This window comes from Paramisgurnus dabryanus, chromosome 1 (genome assembly GCF_030506205.2).
Source record: "Paramisgurnus dabryanus chromosome 1, PD_genome_1.1, whole genome shotgun sequence".
Classification (NCBI taxonomy): Eukaryota; Metazoa; Chordata; class Actinopteri; order Cypriniformes; family Cobitidae; genus Paramisgurnus; species Paramisgurnus dabryanus.
The window spans coordinates 26191068-26214491 of record NC_133337.1 but is presented as its reverse complement, the minus strand read 5'-3'; the positions used below and the strand labels follow the sequence as shown (position 1 = coordinate 26214491).

The 23424-nt window shown below is 37.5% G+C and overlaps 1 long non-coding RNA gene and 1 pseudogene across 6 annotated transcripts; both read left to right on the top strand.

The window, feature by feature from the left end:
• Window positions 1-5540: 5540 nt before the first annotated feature.
• LOC135752629 (guanylate-binding protein 4-like) overlaps window positions 5541-23424 on the top strand; it is a 42826-nt pseudogene continuing 24942 nt past the window's right edge.
• Window positions 14089-21331, top strand: LOC135779235 (uncharacterized). Of its 6 annotated transcripts, none has more exons than XR_012336533.1 (12): window positions 14089-14286; window positions 15615-15792; window positions 16073-16118; window positions 16218-16302; window positions 16507-16579; window positions 16692-16850; window positions 17507-17677; window positions 17763-18211; window positions 18304-18407; window positions 18613-18715; window positions 19455-19636; window positions 20154-21331. It is a non-coding gene; the product is annotated as an uncharacterized lncRNA (long non-coding RNA). The 6 variants fall into 6 exon arrangements; XR_012336534.1 differs by having other exon boundaries at window positions 15615-16118; window positions 17763-17876; window positions 18124-18211; XR_012336532.1 differs by having other exon boundaries at window positions 15615-16118; window positions 17781-18211.

Here is a 23424-nt window from a genome sequence, read left to right as displayed (position 1 = left end):
GATGACATTAAAAATATCTATTTGACCCGATTGTCTCTGCAGCCTGAGGTGGACATCAAACCCTGCCCACATCCAGATGCCAGGAACCACGCCTATGTCCATATCGATCAATATGCAATATAGCCTACATAGACTAAATAGAGAAATTATTTTTATTGTCACTGTACATCTACAATATACCAGTCTCCATGTTCAAAATAAGTTTTATACACTAGCACTAGTATACATTACTGTACAATTTACAATATTTACAAGACAATAAGCACTTCGCAGCAACGTAGTATACAACCATACAACACAATACAATACAATGGAGCGTGGAGCGCAAATGTTCATAGATGTAAACATTGTATGCATTGAAACACCAAGTGGTGTGTGTTAGAATGTACAGTGGAGCAGACACAACAAATATTAATAAATGTAAGCATTATGAGTAATAAGACCAAAAGTGACATGTGCTAGAATGCCATATTGCACTTCAGTATAAGTTTAGTACAATGGCATTGACCGTCATTGAAAATTATTTTATCCATGACTCAAAATGTAATGTACACGTAATGTAATTCGTTTAACCACTACTTTATTGTTAAATTATGTCATTTGAGAGGCAATAAGAGAATCTATCTCAGAAAGCATTAAGCTTGGATCATTTATACACAAAAATGATTATATAGCCTACTGTGATTCACTTGCTTTTCTCTGATTTTTAGCACCATGGAAGTAATGACTGATGATTTTGGTCTCTTTAACTCACTGGATGGAAACGCTGCTTCATCCACAAAAGTTTTATACGATATTCCAAGTCTGAGCATAATTTTAACAATGCTGGGAAAGCTACCTGAAAATGTAGTGAGCTAAGCTACCAGTTACTTCACATTAAATGAAGCTTCACTACACTGAAACTACCCCCCTGGGAAATGTAGCAAGCTAAGCTACATCAATAGTAGCTTGCTACATCCAAGCTACTTTTTTATTTTGAACCAGTTTTATTATGTAATTATTTATTCAGTTTCAATTTATCATTTTGGTAATTATAAGCAATACAAGCATAATGTAGGCCTAGGTACTTCACATTTTGGGGCTGTTTGCTGGACTTATCCTACTCCCAGAATAAAATGCATGTTTGAGCCTGCACAGAGTCTGTGAGGTGCCCGCCAAAGCACATTCTATTAATAGTTTCAATTGTAATATTTATTAGATGTTTTTATATTAGCTTGGCTTGATGACATAACCCAGTCAGAGGTAGAGCACGAGTCTTCACAGAATGCGAGTGGTAATGTTTTGTATGAATGAAGGCTGCACAACTCGAAAATACGGAACAAACGACGTCCTGTGTCGATTCAAATGACGCGCTTATTCTCAAATTCAGGACGACTTCAGAAATGTTTGGAAAATTGTAGCTTGTGTGGAAGCTACCTCACTACTTGGTCAAAAAAGAGCTTAGCTACTGAAAAGCTATTTGATTTAGAAAGCAGCTAAGCTACCGCCCAAGCTACTAAAAAATGTAGTTAAACTACTAGCTTCGCTACTTGTAGTGAAGCTACTGCCCAGCACTGAATTTTAATATGCAGCTGTGAATGGAAACATCTACAGAAGTGGGCTCAATTGGTCTTAATAAAGACACTGGTCCACACATTTCTCTTGCATTATGTTTTGAAGACAAATATTTAATGTTATATCAGTAACCCATGAATTTTTAATAACAATTAGGATACCATTAACTGTAGTTTACTCATAAATTTTATTTTGTATTTTTTACTGTTTAAATACTATTGTTATGTGACTTATATGATTTATTTTTTATGTCTGCACTGGAAGCTTTATGTACCATAAATCTTTCCCCATGTGCACTTGGCAAAGAAACTCTTTCTGATTCTGATTATTTAACGAAGCTGTGTGTCCTTTTGATTTGGTCACAGTCCACTGCCACTGTAAGGAGAAAATCAAACAACAAAGAAAAATTCAGGGGGTTTAAACAACACAATGAGGAGTAAAGTCACTAATTTCTTAGGTGAACTATTCCATGAAGATAAAGAGAGGTTTTGGTACGCAGAACAGTAGCTACCAACATTTCATGATTCAGGAAAACGACACTGAAACAGCTTAATGATGAGTCATGGCTGTAGGTTTTCACCAAGTGTTTTATGCGCATAGCCGTCTCCTTCACTGGCTGGGGCAATGATTACATGAGTAAAACCAACAAAGAGGTTTAATGCAGCAGCAGTTATGAGTTGCAGTAAGAAATCTCTTTATCTTTAATTCCATTTAGCCTTTTATCTAAGACAATGTTTAACAGCAACTTGCATTTCTAAAGTGTTTGTTCATGTAACATCTCTTGTAATGTTAATTCTTAACAAGAGATATTGTACCTGTATGAAAAACATAAACTGGTTTATAATAAGTGAAGAGATATTAATGAGTTGATTAATTGACAGATTTAATCTGATGAAATTTAAAATAGTTATAATAATAAATTCAACATGAATATTAATTTAATTCATTTAACATTTTTTAACATTGATTTATTGGTTGCTTGCTTTCTGTGATGGCTTTTCACATTTTAACCAAATTTAGATGTAGGGACCCTGGAAAAGACAGCTTTTCACCTAAAATTGTACAGATGTCATGGGGGAGGTTGATTTTAGCAACCACTTATTAATTTACAGCCCGCAAATATAATATTTACCTGGTACATACACAGAACAAGGGGGTAACAAGCACCACTTTAATTTGCAGTCCTCAAGAGTTACCTGGCTGGTACATATACCGGATGTGCCTCACAGGGCTTTGAACCAGAATTTTTTCCCAGTTGGTTCGTTCCGAACAGAAACAGTATTTTAACATTTCCGGTTTTCGGTTCAACCCTAAATTGACGTTCCTGAACCGGTTAGAACAAAAAATAAAGTTCCCGAACCAGTTAATAACGTTCCATGTTAACTGTGGGACATATACATAAGTAGACTGATCATTAGGACTACAGTATGAGACGCAGTAGCGCAACTCTCTCTGAAGTTTATACATCAAGGGCCGGTTTCCCGGACAGGGATTAGACTAGTCCTAGACTAAAACATTTTTAAGCACTGTCCAAACTGAAAACAACTTGAACTGACATATCTTAAAATACATCAGTGCCATTTGTTTTGCCTCAAAATGCACACAGTAATGTTTTAAGTAGACATGTTTGTTAAAACTAGTTATATTTCCTAATTAAACTAAGGCCTAGTCCTGGAATAAGATAATCCTGGTCCGGGAAACCGCCACCAAGAGTTCTGATCTTTGAAGGGCATAAGGATAAGTTTGATTGGAGTTGGATCGGACACATTCAACCGCATGTGCGTCTGTGCGTACAGAAAATTGCTCAGCTTAGCGCAATGTTGCGGTTAAATTGTTTAAAATCACTTAAATGTTAACATTTGCAAGCCTTTGAAACATGTGCAAGTGATCAACTTTCACCCTATTTAAATTTGCATATTAATCTGCGAATCGCATGCGAGCCTAACCGGGGGTCGTGATCTGTATGGATCCAGATCAACTGCGATCCGTTACACCACTAAATAATATTAAAAACAAACATCTTGAGATACTTGGTAGCCTACAGTATTTACCACTTATGATCAAGCATTATAGAATTGGGCTTGAGTACTTACTCTGCTATCACATATTGCAGGCGCTTACTGTGAAAGTGAAGACCACATACATCCCTTAACTTAATCTAACATATACAGTACAGATACAGTATCTGTAATCCACAGCCTGTATATAACTACTGAAGTAAAGCGAAACGGTAAGTGACATAAGTCCATTAATATCATTTGTACAGCTCTTACGAATGTATGTGACAGATTTTTTGAAAATTTTTACAGTGAACATGAGCACACCTGTAGTTGTGTATGTTATATATTTAGATGTGATGTTACAACCCCAAATCAGAAAGAGTTGGGACACTATAGAAATTGTGAATGGAAAAGGAATGGAATAATTTACAAATCTCATAAACTTATATTTTATTCACAATAAAACATACAGAATAAAAGTGAGTTTTTACAGCAGATTTAAACAATGAAACGTGGTAGCAGATCTTAAATGAAGAAGAAGATCGCTCCACTTTGAAGCTGCCATAGCAAAAGCCCAATCGCCTTTAGTTTTAAAATGTGAACAAAGTACCAAGAGAAGGAATTGATTTGAAGACCGAAGAGATCTAGTGGTAGGGTACGAAGTGAGAAGGTCTATATGACCCCAAAATTGAAGGCATAATTGTAAGAAAAATAAAAATTTTCAATTATACAAAATATATATTGTTTTGTTTACTTCTCATCTATAAAATAAAGCTGTTTTTAGAGATATAAAGTACCTGAAAATTCACATAAATTATGATCTAAATTTGATTTAAATTCTTTTTAGATATTGATGTAGGTGTTAGGTGTTAAATTCAGCCATTGGTTTTTAGAAAAGAAAAAGAAAACATAAAAGAATTACTGTTTAGGAATTAAATAATTTCAACCAGCAGAGGCCTATAGAGACACATTCATTTTACTGGATATGGACAACTGCTCACATCTAGTGATACATTAGAAAGGACATTAAAAATAAATATTATTTTAAATAGTAATTTTTTATAGTTTTTGATGCATTTTGAAATGTCTGTTTTTACAAAATGCCACAGAAATTTGACTAGTGTAAGTGTGTGTGTGTGTGTGCGCACGTGTGTATGTGTGTGTACCTGGTAAATATCATGTTGTGGGGACCAATTGTTCCCATAAAGATAGGAATACCAGTGTTTTTGTGACCTTGTGGTGACATTTTGATGTCCCCATGAGGAAACAAGCTTATAAATCAAACAGAATGATGTTTCTTGAAAATGTCAAGTAGCAGAAAGTTTTCTGTGATGGTTGGGGTTAGGGAATGGGGCAGGTTAGAGGAATAGAATATACAGTTTGTACGGTATAAAATGCATTACGTCTATGGAATGTCCCCACAAAACATGGAAACCAGAACGTATGTGTGTGTGTGTGTGTGCGTGCATGTGTATGTGCGTGCATGTGTATGTGTATGTGAGAGAATGTGTGTCCTCCTCAGAGTCCACACTTTGATGAAATCATGTAGTGCAGACTTTAGGGACACTTGATGCAAGTCCACGTGGGCGCACCGGAGTCATATTTTGGGAAAGACTCCAGCATCACACCGGAAATAGGTAGAGAAGTTGTCCGTCAGTGTGAACTCCACTCTTCCACCGTCTGATTGCTCTTTCGCAAGGACTTCTGGGTTGGTATCAAGGGGGCAAAGGAGGCACTGATGAGCAGACTTCAAAGCGTAAAAATGACAGATGGGACACCCTACGGACTTGTAGACTAAGCGAGCACGCACAATTTAAGGCCACGAGACCGAAAGTCCACATGAAGTGCACCATTTGGGACAGGCCCAATGTTTGTGTGTGATAGAGTGTATATGTGCGTGCATTAGGTCACACCCTTTTTTATCTTTTTCTGCATTTGTGGCCGATTTTACTTTCCAAATTCTATATGCTCTCTGTGGCAGTCATGCGTGTAAAACCAAAAGTTCAGTCAGAAGGCAACAAAAGATACCAAAGACACACCCTAAATTACTCTAGACCCACCTAAAGGAGTAAAATATAAGGAAGCCACAATCTGAGATCACTTTACTGAAGCTAAAGAAAGCAGACATGTAAGTAAAATTTGTTTAGTCACCAGCATGCCTATAATTCTGACAGGAGATTGCTCAATAAAGCGGCCTTACAAAAAGATGTTTGTTAATAAAGGTTTTATTTCTCCTTTAATATAAGCATGTTTGTAATTGTAGGACTTTACTTGTTCTAGGAAATTTTAATTACATACTGCTGACACTCTTTGTCGTTCTATGACATGAGATGAAAAGTCTATTTTTCTCCGTGCTTGTACATTCAGCAGACAAATACCCAGGATCGCCATCGCCGTGTCTTTATCATACGCTGCATGGTGTTCAGGATGTCTTGATTTTAAATGATAAATGAAACCAATAGTGCTGTATGTTTTCGATTTTCTCTTTGACACTTTAAAATGCTGTTAACAACATGTTTGCTGCATTTGCACGTCTCTCACTTTGCACTGGTTACTGTTTGATCGTGTCATTAAAGACCTCATTGTTCGGTAAAATTTAGTTGTTTTTTTTCACTTTTTTGGTCTAAACACCAAAAATGTGTTCTTTGTTTGAATAATTTTGGTTGCCAAACATTCGGTGCATCCCTATACAGTACCAGGTGTCTCCAACCCTGCTTTGATTACATTTATGTTGGGAGAGGATTTTGTGACCCTGACTGGATTTTTGTCATATCCACATGGATTTATTTGAGCAGTATATTTTCTATGCATTCATTTAAGATATATTGATGGTGATTGCGTGACTAATATCAGCCTTTGTGGCTTTGCTCTTACATCTGAACAGTTGCCTTTACGTTTCTTATGAATTGTTTTTATCATAGCTGCTTCTGTTGTGGGTAGTGCTGTGTGCAGTGGTTAGGGCAGACATACTTTCCACGACAGAAATTTGAATACCGTCAAACATTTGTAAAGTCTGTAGCCTTTTATACCAAAGTCTTATGCCTAATTTCATTTTTAGCTGTCCATGGGATTGCATCTGCATAAAAACTAATATAAGGTTCAATAACTTTGAGTAACCTTTCAGTCGGTCACTATGACGTCACGTCCTATCTGCTTCGAGAAACTATTAAAATGGCAATGAACTTGGCATGCAGATATTTGCATCTGCCAGCATCGCCCCGCGGCTCGGGTATTTAACGAGAGGCAGGTGCAGTAATCAAATCAGCTTTTTCGTTTCGAAAGCCAGCACTTGACTGCTATCGAGAAGCTTTCCTGCTCTTGGAGAATTCCTGTGTCAAAGTTGGTTGGGCTATTGCACCTCAACGGAGACCGCGGCTGATTCACCTCTTTATTTTTTATTTTTTGGAGTGTGTGCGTGGCATCTTCCCTTTGTGCTTCATCAACTCACACTAACATCTAAAGAGTGGTTTTCTCTAAAAGAGTTGCACGAATTAGAACTTGTACCCATTTTCAAGACAGCCGTTCTCTTGTGTATTGGTTGGGTGCATCTTTTTAAAGATGGCATTCCGGCCATGTGCTACGTCTGGATGCGGCAAATACATGAACCCTTGGGACGGTCACGAGCGCTGTGTCAAAAAGTGGAGAGATCGAGCCATAGACCTGAAGGACGCGTACTTTCATGTCTCGATATTTTCTTGACACAGGCTGTTGGAGAAAATGATTTTATTATCATTTATAGATGTGTTTCTTTTTAGTTTTCTCTGTAATAGAAAACAAACTATGTTTTGCATTCTTTCTTTTTACCACATAGATAGAAGAAAAGTATGTGCTGTACTTTGAGATTTTGACACCTCCACCCCTTAGAGTTCAGGGTGGTGGAAAGTTGCTTATCTATTTAGAACACAGTTTTTTCTATAGTCTAATTTTAAGATGCTTTTAGATGTGTGTGTATGTACGTGTTACATTCATGACGTATGTTGTCTTGCACTTATCTTTTTTTGGGTGTCAACCCATCTGATAAATAAGAGCTTGCAGACAAAGAAACGGAGAGAGACAGCTTGAGCATTTCTTTAAGAGGAATCAGGGACGTCACTAGGATTGGAAGACAGGGGGGGCTCAGCCCACAGAGTATTTGTAACTTGTGTTTGCAAAATTTTTGCACTCACATCTGAGCTACAATTATGTCAACAACCAGTCAAGAAACCAAGATGTTAACAAGTAAAACATGACAGACATATCCTCCTCTTCCATTTCTACTCTGTTAAATAAATTTACTGTAATGATAGCTTTTAGACACATCAAAGCTGCATGGGGGAATTTAGGCCAGACTTTGCTCCTGATTAGTTATTCTATAAGCAATGACTTAAATGCTATCTGTATGCTTTTGTAAATGTATGATAAAGTAATAGCATACTATATCTAATTTATTTCCATTTGCTCAAGCTCCTCTGTCTCTGTACCCTCTTGCTCATCCTGCCTCAAGCAGCTTGCCTGTTGACCCTTTTCCTCCTCAGCCTCTCCTTCTGTCTTATCCTTTATTTAAGATAAAAAAAACCTGATGCTAATTTCATGACTTTAGAAATGCAAATTGGTCACATGAAACATCCAAAATGTCCATAAACAGAGGTCAGACAGCTAAAAAGTTGGTAAGTTAAACAAATGAGAAAAAGCAGTACAAGAAATAGAAAAAATTGGCATCACTGCATACTTTACCAGGTAAGCTATTGATTACGGATCCTTTATAAAGTGGCTACTGTATAAATACAATAACCTGATGGCGGAAGGAATAAAAGATTTGGAGTAATGATTACTGTATACTATGTACTGTATGACTGCTTTCATTTTTGTTTCACATGTGTATCTGTGGAGAGTGTGGGCATTTACTCATCTTTAGCCTACTTTTAGGTAACATCTACGTATTTAATATTTAATTTATCACATTATATGATTAAAATAGTCTCAGGCCTAGTTAGAATATAGCTAGCATATTAGATATAATGAAAAAAAATGTAGTGTATGCTATGCATAGTGCCTAGACCTGCCAACAAATGCTTAGTGTTATAAGAAATTCAAGAAAAGAAAAGAAAAACAATCCTTAGACCTATAGACCATTACTGACCTCAATCACACCGGGTCCGGCTCCCTCAGAATCAACTGGCCTGCCAATCTCCTGCAGCTGCTTCTCTTTCTCTCTCCTAAAATATTTTCTAATATCCATCTCATCTGCTCAATGAATTGAAGGATACAACAGTATTGCATTAACAGGGACCCTATGATGACATTTAGTTTTCAGTGACAACAACATACAATGGGGATTGATACTGTTGAATATGCCTCTTTTAGAGATATTTTATTTTAAAGATTATTAGGCCTATATTGTTGGCAAAGAATAAAGAGTTGTGATTAGATTGCTAAGTTAACAATTTCTTGTATTTTGCTTGTGCAAGACTAAAGTTTTTCATGACATAGCAAACCAAAATATTCCCATTCCTTTACCTCAAGAAAACGTAGCTAAAGGTAAGCAGCCAGCAGGTAATTAAAAACAACTTACAATTTCACTCCTCCGTATCACGACACTTACCAACCTTTATTTCACTATTAGCGTGCGTACTAGCGTGTGTATCAGTATCAGTTTGTGTGTGTGTATTGTGTAATAACAAGCTGCTTCTTCTTCTGGTGTTTAATGGCGGTTGGCAAACCAACTAAAGGTGCATTTTCCGCCACCTACTGGATTGGAGTATGGAGCACAATTTGTAATAACATACAGGCAACAACCGGAAGCGATCGCCTTTTTCCGGTTTGGTCACTTGACGTTCGACATCTAGCGTATTCTGTCCGACTTGTCAGATGTTTTTTTGTAGCTGGATATATAACATTTGTTGAGTCTAAATATTAATGAGGATACGGTTTTTGATAAATCAAATTTTATTGTTGTTCTTATAATCATTTAGGGGGGCTTAGGAACATTTTGCGGTAGCTTCAGCCCCCCTAAAATAGGCCTAACGACGTCCCTGAGAGGAATCTCTCTGGTTCTTTCCCTCGCGAGTTTTAAACCTTTATTCTTGGTCTGATGTGTCTTAATTGTTGTTAAGGTAAATTAAATAAACCTAACATTTTGGTCCTTCGAGCCGGATTCCAACATGCCCGGAGATCAGCAGTGGAGGAGACAAGCCGAAGCCTGACGTCGGCCGAATTCATCTAAGAGTTCGAAGCAAAGCCCTGGGAGGTGAGAATTCCTCGCCAGGCCGGCATTTAGGTTTCCTCTGCTGATGATCCCGGATTGACGGAATTTGAAACAAGACACAAATCAGGCGCAGTGAATTTGGTGAGTTGATTTTGTTTTGAAATAAGACTAGGGGATCCTGAAGTATCGCCCAAAAAGTAAACCCTGAAGTGTTTACTAATAGAATAAACCCTGAAGTGTTTATTCTACTGTATTTTTGCTGCCTTATTTGCTGTGTATATGTTTGTGATGTGCTCAGTGTGCGGGAAATCTAGCGGTGTTAACAAACCAGTTGCACATTGAGTGATTTTTAATTTTTTTTATCTGTGAATCGAATAAAGTTGTATTGTTGTATTGCAATTTGAATCCCCGGGGATCGCTAATTGAATTATTTGTGATCGCTAATTTTATAGTTTGTGATCGAATAATAGGTTATGATTCTGAATAATTTAGGATCGCTAATGATTTCAGATCGAGTAATAATTTGTGATTGCTAAGAATTTATGATTGCTAATAATTTGTGACTGCGTGGATCGAATAATAATTTGTGAAAATGGGAAATTGTTGTTGATGTTTTAAGAATGATGAGTAATTAGTATAGTATATATTAATATATATAGAATATATAGCATAGAATAATGCGTAGTAAAGAAAATCAGAATGTGATGTATATGCAGAAGTGGAAAAAGAAATATCAATGTTTAGGGAAGTTAAATGTAGAAAAGTGCAAAAAGTACTTTGCAAAAATTAAAGGACAAGTTCGGTATTTTAGACTTAAAGCCCTGTTTTCAGATTGTTTATGGTGAAATAGAATGGTTTTGACTGAAATTTCGACATTTTCGGCTGCCCTGAGAATTTTTGCGTGTTTGTGTTTCAGCTCAGACCTCTACAATGGGTTTAATGGTGCACTGGAACAATCCTTCCTAAAATGCATTAAACTTTCGTTTACAAAGACGTGAAACTCACCGAGTGGTCAGGGGTGTTCACTAGTATGCTCACACAAAAATCGCTCCAAAAGAAGCACAAGAGGATCTCTTTTCTTGGTATGGAACTGGATTCGGTCGATTTAACTGCACGTCTAACAGAAGCGCGTGTTCAGTCCATACTGACTTGTCTAAACACTTTCAAAGGCAAGAGTGCTGCCCCGCTGAAAAAATGTTAGAAGTTCCTGGGACATATGGCTGCAGCAGCGGCTGTGACACCGCTCTGGCTGCTCCATTTGAGACTGCTTCAGCGTTGGGTTCACAACCGAGTCCCAAGGAGAGCGTGGCTCACCGGTTCGCATTGAGCATTAATCCTGCCGTCTCAAATTCACCCCGTGGTTAGACCCATGATTTCTCAGGGCAGGTGTTCCACTGATACAGCTCTCCAGTCATGCGATTGTGTGCACAGATGCCTCCAACATGGGGTGGGGGGCTGCGTACGACGGGCTTGCAGCCTCGGGGGTGTGGACGTCACTCCAGCTGCACTGGCACATAAACTGTCTCGAGTTGTGGGCTGTATATCTATATCAACAACGATCTCCGGGGCAAAGATGTATTAGTTCGCACCGACAATATTGCAGCTGTTGCGTATATCAATCGTCAAGGTGGTCTGCGCTAACGTCACCTGTCGCATCTCCCCGTCAGAAGAATCGGAGGTCTCTTCATGCCATTCATATCTCGGGGTCGCTCAATACAGCGGCAGGCACACTTTTCCACCCCCAGTCAGTTCAGCAGATTTGGAAACGTTATGGCAGAGCACATATAGATCTGTTTGCATCTCCAGAGAAAACCCATTGTCACCTGTTTTATTCATTGACGAGGGAACGCTCTGTGTGGATGCACTGGCGCACAGCTCGTTCCCACCACTCCGTATAAAGATCAGATGGTGAACTTGCAAGCGCTGCCTCTGGAGGAGGCAGACCCAGCCATGGCTTTATGTCCTGTACGTGCACTAGGTGTGTATGTGGTTCGAACTCAAAGCTTTAGGACTTCAGAGCAGCTCTTTGTCTGTAACGGTGGTCAGCAGAAAGGGAAATCTTTCACCAAGCAGAGGATGTCTCATTGGATTGTAGACACCATTGCCCTTCCTTTTGAAAGAGAGGGTATTCCTTGCCCCTTTAATCTAAGAGCACACTCTACGAGAAGTGTAGCTTCATCTTGGGCATTGGCTCTTTGTTCCTCGCTAACAGACATCTGTAGAGCTGCTGGATGGGTGACAGTATGCGCTGCAAACGCTTTATTAAATGCTACCTCTGACTAAGAATGCATTATTTTGCACTTGTATAGTCTTTTTTATTTTGAAATTTCAAGAGCAATCAACATATATTGAAATTTTTACATTCAGATATGTAAATCAACATGTATAAATTGCTATTAGTTAATTAATGGGGAGATAATCAAGAATCGAATCGAAGTCGAATCGGACTGATAAAATGAATCGTTAGATTAATCGATGTATCGAAAAAGAATCGCTAGATTAATCGTTTAAAAAATAATCGTTTATCCCAGCCCTAGTAGGATTTGCTTCCCAGTTGCTAGTTCACTATTCTGGGTTAAGGAAATATAAGTGACCGGCCTCTCTGCAGCAAAGCTCAGGTTCCACCTCTTAACGTGTAAGTCGGAAGGTTTTTTTCAGGCACAGGAAGGGCCAGCTTCAGTGAAAGGGAACGTCTCTGTTGCGGATGTAACCCTCGTTCCCTGAAGGAAGGGAACGGAGATGCCACGTCCAGTCGCCACAAGTCGCTGTTCCATTGCTGATACTGGCCGGGCAGTGTTGCTCTGCTTTCTCAGCTAAAATAAGCTGATTTGATTACTGCATCTCCCTCTCGTTAAATACCCGAGCCGTGGGGCGACACCGGCAGATGCAAATTTCTGCATGCCAAGTTCATTGGTGTTTTAATAGTTTCTCGAAGCAGATAGTTCGCCGCGAAGCGGTTCCCAATTGGTCGGTCATGACGTGACATCTCCGTTCCCTTCCTTCAGGGAACGAGGGTTACATCCGTAACCGAGTCGTTAATTTACCTCTGATATTTTAACAGTTATGAAAAATTAATAGGGTTGCCACCCATGTCTGATAAAAAACCTGGACATATCGATGACCCGGCCAATTGGTTTGCTCACAAGCCCCCAACCACCCCCCCATAACATAATATTTCTATAGGCCTATGCAATTATTGGCAACACTTTACAATTCTTTTTTTTTCAATTCTTATTTGTTAACATTAGTTAATGTATTAACTAACATGAATTAACCGTGAGCATACATTTATTACGGTATTTGTCAATCTTTGTTAACGTTCATTAGCTGTTCATGGTTTATTCATGTTAGTTCACACACAGTGCATTAACTAATGTTAACAAGATTTAAATAAATGTATTATTAACATTAACAAATATAAATAAAATTGCTTTATGCTATAAGTGCAGTTTATTATTAGTTAATGTGTTAACTAATGAATCTTATTGTAAAGTGTTACCCAATTATTTGTTAATTATATTCAAATATGTAAATCACTTTTACAATTTATAAAAGCTGCTTGTACTATTTATGTAAACTATTTTTTATTTATATTCCATTGCAACTTTAAACATGTCTAAATAGCAACTAGTCGGCCTGAAAAAAATATGCACATGAAATTAAACTTGTTGAACTCACCTCAACATGTATTTTACAATCATTTAACCCCCATGGTTAAAGCTGAAGTCACTGTTACAAACTGTACTCCATGCAAGATTTTAACCTCTTTTAAGACAGGGATACACTTTCGTGTAGTCTGGTGTAAAATGTGTCTTATATTTTCGCTTTATTGGAACACTCTCCCTCTGCCATGGCGCTCCTGTTTCTAGATACACTGATCAATTCGGTTCGGGAGGAGAGATAAAAGCCCGCCCACACTGAAAATTGATTGGTTGATGTCCTGAAACAGGCCAATCAGGATGCTCTCTGTCTTACATGTGCTAAATGATACACACAGGCGTAAGGTCTCACTCTCTGCCGTGCGCGCGCTAAATTACATATTCACATAGCTTCTCGAAAACCGGGATATTCAGTGTCCTGGGAGAGTTGATAAATTTCCCGGGACAGGTTGTTAAAAAGAAGGACAATCCCGGTAAAACCGGGACAGGTGGCAACCCTAAAAATTAAACATAATCGAGCAGCAATTTCCATCAACAACTTTTTTTTGTGAAAATGTTCATAGTTGCTGTATACTTGTATTTACCAATGAAAAGTATCTGGACCCTCTGGCCATGGTAAATCGAAATATCTGAGCTCCATTGAAGATGGCTTTCATAGTGGTTGTGTACACTCTTAACTCAGAGGCCAACCCAGTATCACGCTAAAGCGTGTAATAGACACGCTGGTCCACTAGAGGATGCGTGTCAATGTCACGCTTTGCCTCCTCTAGGCGTGAAAATGACACGCATTTATGAGGATGATAACCAATAGGGGGCGATAATTTCTTATTGCCAACAACTTCAACAAGAGAAGCGACGCAGTGATATTGCGTTCTCTGGAGTTCCATGGGTAAGGCTTTCTTGGAAATTTGGTGATTAATGTTACTAAAATTGAGTAAATCCTGTGTTTATGTTAAGTCTTTGTTGCAACGTTAGCAATATAATATCACCGCTAAGGCAACAGACAAGTCAGTGCACGCGTTTGGTCAGAATCCAAATGGCTCATATTTAGGACATAATTGTTGTTCAGGTGCGGTCATTTAAGAAATCCTAAAGTTGGTGCAGCATAACATTTAATTTGCGTGTGTGGACTATGGAGTTATCTATAGTGGTTTTTACGTTACTTATGCTGCGTTCCAGGCAACCCGTAACCCGTAACTCACGAGTTCAAAACCACGCCTCACGACTCTGAACTGGGAGTACATCGATCTAGTACGAGTTCACGGGTGGGAAGTCACGGGTTTGACTGCCGTTCCAGTGCACTTTCACCGGTAGAAGGTTGTAAAAACACGAGTTACGGGCTGCCTGGAACGCATAAGGTCGTGAGTCGTGGTTTTGAAGTCGTAACTCACGGGTTTAAAAACCTGCCTGGAACGCACCATAAGGTCAGAAACATTATTGGATGACTGTTTGATAATCAGCTAATGTATTAATCACAGAAAGCTGCAGTGACTGCATTATATTATGTTGCTAAACAGTTGTTCTAGCGTTTTTAAACCAGTAGTTTTATTAATTTCGCGCGGAATACAGTTCGTGAAATAAGCTCTAAATGAAAAAATAACCGATTTAAGTAAATAATTGTGTTCATTGTAAATCTGCTCATCTAAACATACAAGGCGGAACCAATCGATCACAGAGAGCGATCGCTGCTGACACCGTCAGCAGCACTTACATTCAGATTACAATAATATTTCACATTATTACATTCAGATTACAATAATATTTCACATTATAACATTCAGATTACAATAATATTTCACATTATAAGTGTTTTTATATCAAATAAATGCAGCCTTGGTGAGCAGAATAGATTTATTTAATTATTTAATATTATTTATATAAAAAGGCTAGTTTGTGCAGTTACATTTATGTCAATTGATCGTTAGAAGGGATTAAAATTGATTGTGTTATGTTCTGTAATTGTTGTTAATAAATCTGTCAGAAGAAAGTGTGTAAAAGTTTGACTACAGTAACCATATCTAACCAAGCTTCAAGTACCAAGATAATCATTTCATTTATTTCTCTGAATTCAGATCAACTGTTCATTTATGCAGTTTATGCTTTATTTATAGGTAGCATAACTGTTACTTTTTTTTTACAGTTCTGCATATATAATATGACAAACCTAGGAGACTTTGCTGTAAGAGAATTAATCATGTTTTTGTTTTCTTTTCTCAGGTCCGGTCAGTACCCACCACCCTTCCCTGTTAACATCACCCACAGTTTATACTTTTTCTTAGAAAACCAACGGCTCTTAAGAGCCACTTCAATAGACCCTTTTACAGCCCACGTGATCAAATAGCCTGCTTGGCATTTTGGCAACGGAAGTGATGTTATTTCCCAGTGGTTCTAACGTGTAAGCAACTCAGAAAGTTTATTAAAACGATTTCCCCACATCAAAACGTCTGGTTGTAGCATTTGGTTGCACTAATATAATATACGTTTTGTATTTGGCCATCTTCTAACGTCTTCTATCCACTCCACTATAGTACACGGATCAGGTAACTATGTAGAAGATAAGTCAACTTTTTAAACTAACTTTCTCTGTCTGTGTTGCTTCACTGCTGATTCTTGCCGTGCTTCCGTTGCAAAACTGCGTGCACATACGTTGCCATGTCATCATTGTGTACAAACAGTAAAAGGGTCACTCATTCACTCTTTCGCAAGCTTCTCTGTTTTCAAGTAAGTATTGTAATTTTATTATTTTGTTTTTCTTTCATTTTACTCTCTCTCTCACTGTCCAAAACAATTAGCCTATGCCTCTTTGTCTGACCAATGTAGTATTGTTGAAATGGCTGCTGAGCAAGACAGAGGGAGAGCAGAGGATGTTATCTTCATAGCAAACATGCTTCTTGCTCAAATCAAGGTGAGTATATTTGTTGAGATTGTGTTCTTGCAGTATTGTGATAATTCTAAAGTGTGCGATTTAGAGTGCAATAATTGTGTGAACTGCTCAAGAGTTGGCTGTATTTCAGTATTACCATACAAGGCACACTTTCTTTTATGCAAGGCAGAGGAACCCAAGGGCAAAGCAACAGCCATTAAAGGGAGTACATTTAATGTCAGATAGGTGGAGAAAATGCTGAAGGACGTCCACTACTAAAAAGAAGCAGAAGTGAAGAGATACAAAGCTTCAGCTACAGGTATCCATGTTCTACCAGATTATTTGTGATTTGTCAGCCTCATTTTTTCTAAGCTATATTACTGTGCCCATTGTTAATGCTTTCTCACAAATTATTGAACTTCTGTTTTCAGTCTGTTTATTGCCTACAGTGAGACCTGCAAATTTCTGCACTTGTGATCATGCAAACATCCAGTGTAGAGCACTTCACCTGCCCGGCATGTACACCCAACAATGCTCGCTCTTTGTGCAGATGGCAACAGAAAAACCTACAGATTCCGTCAGTCAAAAGAGTTAGTTCTTTTACTCTTGTAGTTTTAAGGAAAAAGAAACTTTTTGATTTAAATCCATCATTTGAAATGTGTAATTTTTGCTTTATTAAATAGTTAATGTATCCCAGCTGTTGTGAGCTTATATAATACGTAAGGAATATTTGACAGTGGGCTGCTACGCAGCAGGTGTGCATTATTTTCAAATAATTTAAAGGACTGGAGTCAATTATTCTGCTTATACCACAGTTACCACAATTATTGCTTTGGGTATTTTAAGACATTTGACAGGTTAGGTGTGCGTTTTACAAAAATAATCATTTGTATATGGGAATGTGTGCTGGCACCCAAACTGGCTAGTTTAATAGCTTGGTCATTCATTATTACATATAAATTTGTCACCCTGACTTTCAACTAGTTTGTGTACCTGGAGTAGAGAAAGCAGAAGATTAACTTTTTAATGCTCCATGAATCCTGAAAAACCTTTAGTTTCAAAGTAAACCTTTATTGTCTACAATCATTATAAAGATGCCTGGTGGTGTGATGTAATTTGAAACTAACAGAAAAGTAAGCAAACTTGATGAAGAGGGCCTTGAGGTGGTTGTTTGCAGACACGGAGTGCTACTCAAAGCTCTTAATGTGCCGGGGAGTAATATTTTCTTATCCACCTATACCTGCAGAAGGAGCTTCAAGCAGCCACAAACGGAGAGTTCTTTTGAACAGATATTGCTTGCAAGTATTGGCCATACCTTGAGAAGGCGTCAGTCTCCATGTTGGAACTCAGACCTTTACTGCAGATGAGACCTTTCCTTTCTGTCATGCATGCCAAGGCTCATTCATCCAAGTGTCAGGTAATGCATATTCTTTATCGTACCATTTGAAACTGTATTTGTATTACTTATTAATACACTGTAACTGTTTATGGTTGTAATATAGGTGCCACACATTTGTTAGATAATCTGGCAAAAATCAGGAAGGTGCTGGTACAACTGCAGTTGAGGAGGTCAAAATGGTCAACAGCTACCTGTCTCGTTGTGGCCTCAAAACCAAGTATCTAATTGATGCCTATTTATAATATTTTAGGAAACCTGTCTTTATTTTTTCACTTTTTTATTCTTTCTGTCTAGTACTTTGAGATTGCATAAGAGTAAGCTGTAACTGTTCAAAGTACATAAAAAAATTGGCATGTAGTTCTCTCTTAAATTTTAAACTCAATTGTCAGTTTCTGGATTAATTGAAATACCACAAGCATTAATGGGACCTTTCTTCCTTCATCACATACATGTCTTGTTAATAGCCAGGAATGACATGCTAACTGTCCATGCTATTGGGTGGAACCAACGGAAGCAAGAAGGCCTTCAGCATTATCCAGCAGATACATCAAGGTCTTATATTATAACTGAGTTATATAGACACAAAGATTTTTCTCACTTTTAAAGATTGCAAGGACAAACATATTTTTATGGCATTCTTTCAGAAAGGCTGAGTCTCAGAGACGGGAAGATTTGAGCAGTGAACTGGGGTGTCCTGAGAACATTGTGAATCATTGGGTACAAGATGTCAGACAAAAGGCTACTGATGGTAATGTATTTTATGGACATTATTGAAATTGGTTTACAATATTGCAGTGTGATAATCAATTTTGTAACTGAGAATCTTTGCCATGCATAAGTATTTAAGTAAAGGTATGTCCTGTTTTAATCGCAATAAACATTAATTTGATTTGGGACATGTACAGCCTAAAAGACAACATAATCATTTACTTGTATTATTTTTTTTGCTTAAGGATTTGGTAGGTACCAGATGTGATGACCTACATAACCTTCAGAAATGAATTGAACAAATGTTTCTTAGTCTTCATCGAAAAGCCAGCCTTTATAATCACACTGGTATGTTGATAACTCATCTAAAACATTTAGTCATTTTTGTTGATTGCAGTTATACCAGGGGTATGTTGAATGCTGTATTCTGATTGGCTGAGAAATGTTCTGTGGGTATGCATTAATTTCTGATAACTGCACACCTAACTTGTCAAATGTCTTTAAAAATAGGCACCAGAGCAATGTTTGTGGTAACTGTGGTATAAGAGGAATAATTGACTCCAGTCCTTTTGAATTATTTGAAAATAATGCACAGCTGCGGAGCATCAGGTTTGCGTCGTGCCTCATTGCACCAAATGTGCTTTTGCACCAAAAGTGCTTTTGAGAGAAACAACAGCTAAAGAACAAACATAATATTTTTTGTCTGTACTTTTAAATTATTGAATGACACAATTACATTATTCATTTTAATTGTACTGCTACTCTGAAGATTTAGTCCATTATTTTTCATTAGGGTGATGTTGAAACTAGGTCTTCAGCAGGCTTACACCACATGTGATATAAGGAGAATTATTTAAAGGCTCATAAGCAGCAAAGAAGTTGTTCTTATATAGATATAAAGATAAAGGGAGACAATCTTTACTGTGTGAGTGTTTCTTTTTAACCTCTCATAGCCGACTTTCTGAATCAAATATTTTGCACCCTGCACCAGATTATGGGCTGTACATGCACTGCTTTTGTTTTGCTTGGTTTTCAGAATATACCAGTCAAAATTGTGTTTAAGTTGTTGTTATTTGTGTGACTTCAGAAATCCAGCAACACCCTCACCAAGAAGATTTTTTTGATGTGTACATGTCAAAAGTGCGCCTTCAAGAAGCAAAGATCATTGTGATGAGGGAGAAGAGACACCACTGCACCGCACCTATCTCAGAAGCCTGGCTAGGAACATCAGAAAAATGATTTCAGAAATGTCTTCAGGCAAAAACAGTGGTAAGAGGCTAACTTTTATTACCATCATGCAATGATGCATGCCATTGGTTTCTATAAATAAGGGTTACAACAGTCTCAAGACACATGTTAGTTTCACATTCTGAAATCAAGTTCCTTTGTCATTTGGTGATAAAAATCACAGCTAATCTAGATGATTAGACACACTGAATAGCAAATACGACAATAAAACCCCACTCATTTTTAGATCCTGAAGTGTTACGTTATAGTTTTCTTGTGGTTGGATCTTAATGATCTGTAGTTCTTTACATAGAATAGAAACAAAGAAAATCAAGACACAATGAAAGCATGGCAATTGTTGTATATAGTTTAGAAAGGAGTACATGGAGGTATTTAAATTTATTTCCTAATAGTATAATGTAATTAGAAATACTAATGTGAAATCTTTAGGAATATAATTGGACCTTAATAATGAAAGCAGTATTAACATAATGTACAAAATAAGCCTCAAGTAAAACCTCTAAGTATTTTCATGCATCTCTTCAATTTTTCCTTTTAGGCAGTTTAAGTGAAGAGTGTCATCGCTGGCTACTGTGTCGTCTTCAGAAAAGGCTTGCAGATGTAGAGAAGAAGTTCTAAGTTTGCTCAAGTTACAGCCAGGCTTTAGGACGATGTTCTTCACTCCCAACCCTGGAGAGCCGGTGTCCTGCAGACTTTAGCTCCAACCTTAATCGAACACACCTGAAAGCTAATCAATGTCTTCATGATCTCTAGAAAATCACAGGTACGTGTGTTTGATTAAGGTTGGAGCTAAGCTCCGCAGGACACCGGCTCTCCAGGATTGGGAGTGAAGAACACTGCTTTAGGACCTAATGCTGTTTCTCTGCTGGAGGATGAGCCCGAGGAGATACTGGAGGACCATGAAGAGCTGGATTATGAGAGTTCAGATGACATTTTGGATTTGGAACTCTGAACTGGTGTATGCATTTAGACTGTGTGTCACACTGAACTGCAGGTGTGTTTCATGGAAAACATAACTATTTGGAAATGTCATGGATGTCTGATACAGTGCTTTTATTTTAGACAACTGTTTCCTGCAGTGTGTAAGCAACATTAGCCTCATAGATTGATGGGAAACTACTGTTAAATAAGTTTTTGTATGATAATCCATATCTCCGTTTACATGCAGCAGGTTAGCTATTAGGTTTCCCCTCCACCTCCGATGTTTCACAGACTACTCCTACAGTCAACTGTGTTGCTACAACTTGCAAATGCCACAATCCTCTTCAGTTCAGTTCAGTTTATTAAAGTTGCATCTCATATCATATTTACATACAATGCAAGAGCAAAAATCTTAGGTCTACCACACCTTTTGACCAACAACAGTTCCAAACATTAAAAGACAATGCAGTGGTTACTTCACCAAACTGTGCCCATATCATCTTGTCAACATAATGACATTTACTGTAGAAAAATATGTAACACAGGCAAAATAGATTTGCACATGTTACTATTATTGTTATATAGTTTTATACTGTATAAAGTTTTTTCACAGTGATTGTGGATACTTTTGGATTGAACTAACTGTAGCCTATGTCATTGGATGAAATAATTTCCATAAATGACTGATCAATAGCATACCCATATTTGATGCATGAGTTAATACTGTTGTTACGTTTTCAATGAAAGGAAATGTTTTACAATGCCATGTTCTTGAGGTAATTATTAAACTGTTTCATATATACTGTTGCACATATGGGTGTAAGTGGTTATTTTCAGAATCATCATTTAATTTAGAGAGATATTATATGACACTTCCCATACCTTGAAAACAGAGGCGTCATGCCCATTCAAACTGAGGGGGCACCTGCCCCCTTGGTTTTTTTGAGCCAATGGATTTTTCATCCAACCTCAAAATCAAATAAGCGTCCATTAATCTGTTATTTGACTTTTAATCTGTTAATATGCACAATATTATACATTCTGTGCTGCATCCTTGTCACTTTTCGGAGATTTTCGCCGTTTTGATAGTGTTTTGATCATGTTACATTACTTTTATTCTGGCGGCAGCTGGCGCTGCAGTCAGAGCGCAGTCGCAGACGTCATCAGTGTCTGGGCGCGCTCACGAGCTCTCTGAAGTTGCTGGCTTGCTGCTGCATTTGGCTATCTGAGGAATTAAAACGTGTTAGAAACGCTCACAACATTTCCAAACCCCAGTACGGTAATGTGCAGTTAACCGTCTCTGTGTAGAAAATGTATGGTTTTAAATGTGACCGTCTCAACGTTATATTAGCAGAGATTCATCTTTTTGGCACAACGCCAAAGTTCGCCAAAGTTCACGCGGGCGCGGAATCTCACATGCTCACATGAGGTAAAATTTAATGCAAAAATCCGTTCCTCTAATAATTTTATCTAAACATATTTTTTAAAATCATTATTGAACATTAAAATCAATCACGTGGCTATAGCTTATGTCATTTTCGTTGTTTATATACTTTATGGATTTAAAATTACATTAATTTTATATGATAATGTAGTTGTTGTGCAAAATGCATTAATGACACAATTAAACAAGCCATTAAGACTTAAATAAAACATGCCGTTTCAGATGTGAATATGATGCAAATGTGTCATTATTCCGATTGAATAGTATATGATATGAAAGTAGTCATCACTTTTATTTTGGAGGTTTTTGCATGAAAGCAGGGGTTTTCAGATTGTTAGAAATGTAAGTGCCATGGAAAAGACTGAAAGCTCTATAATATTTCGTTTGATGTCTGTGTATGCACAAATTTCTGTGAGCTGTTGACACTGTGCCCCCTTAAAAAAAATTGGTGCATGACGCCCCTGCTTGAAAAGCAATAAAGTAATAGACATAGTTAGGCCACTCACAGCAGCATTTACCACAAGCAGAGCAAGACACCAAATCATGAGGCCTGATTCAGGGTCAGATTCACATATGAAATCACAAAAGCATATTAAAACTTGATTCTAGGGCAAAAACAGACTAGTTGGGACAAAAGTTCACAAGGTTGACACCTTAGCTCACTCTTAAACGTCTCGTGCTTATAATTATACATAAGTACAATGTAAAGTTTATTATAATATGATGCTAAAAATATAAATGTAATCCCATACATTATTTTGGAAAGACATTAGTTTGCAGTACTTTAAGAAAAAGTAATCTACACACTGTTAGTAACAGCTTTCTGAATATGAAGGTGGCAGGACAGCTCCATCCAGGACAAATTAGACACAAACTGTACTATATGTCATAATGAAACACATATACAATACTTGCTGATCACTGATGTTTTAAAACTTTTCTATTGCTCAGTTGTTCACAATGCATTTGGCAACATTTAAATGATGGTGTGATTACTCAACACCTTATGTATTGTTGGTTTATATATGTTGCATACTGAGACTATTTCTGGTGCACTTCTGTATTGTTGTTCTTGTGTTGCTCTTAATGCTACCTCATTTGTAAGTCGCTTTGGACAAAAGCGTCTGCAAAATTATTAAATGTACAAACAATTACTTATTTCCCACCATCAATCTTCAAGTAAAAAAAGCTTTGTATAGAGTTGTCTATCATGTTGTCACTTAAAAATTAAGGTGCTCTAAACCACAGCATTTCCATTGCTTGATAGATAGATAAAATGTGTAGGTAAAATATGTGATCAATTAGAATGGATGATTGATTTGTTTTTAACAACACAAGACAGGCAGAACAAAATATCGTTTCTAGAAACTAAACAGTTTTCCTATAAATAATACAAGGATCAGCAGCTATAGATGTTTTTTATTCTCTGAGCAAATACATTTTA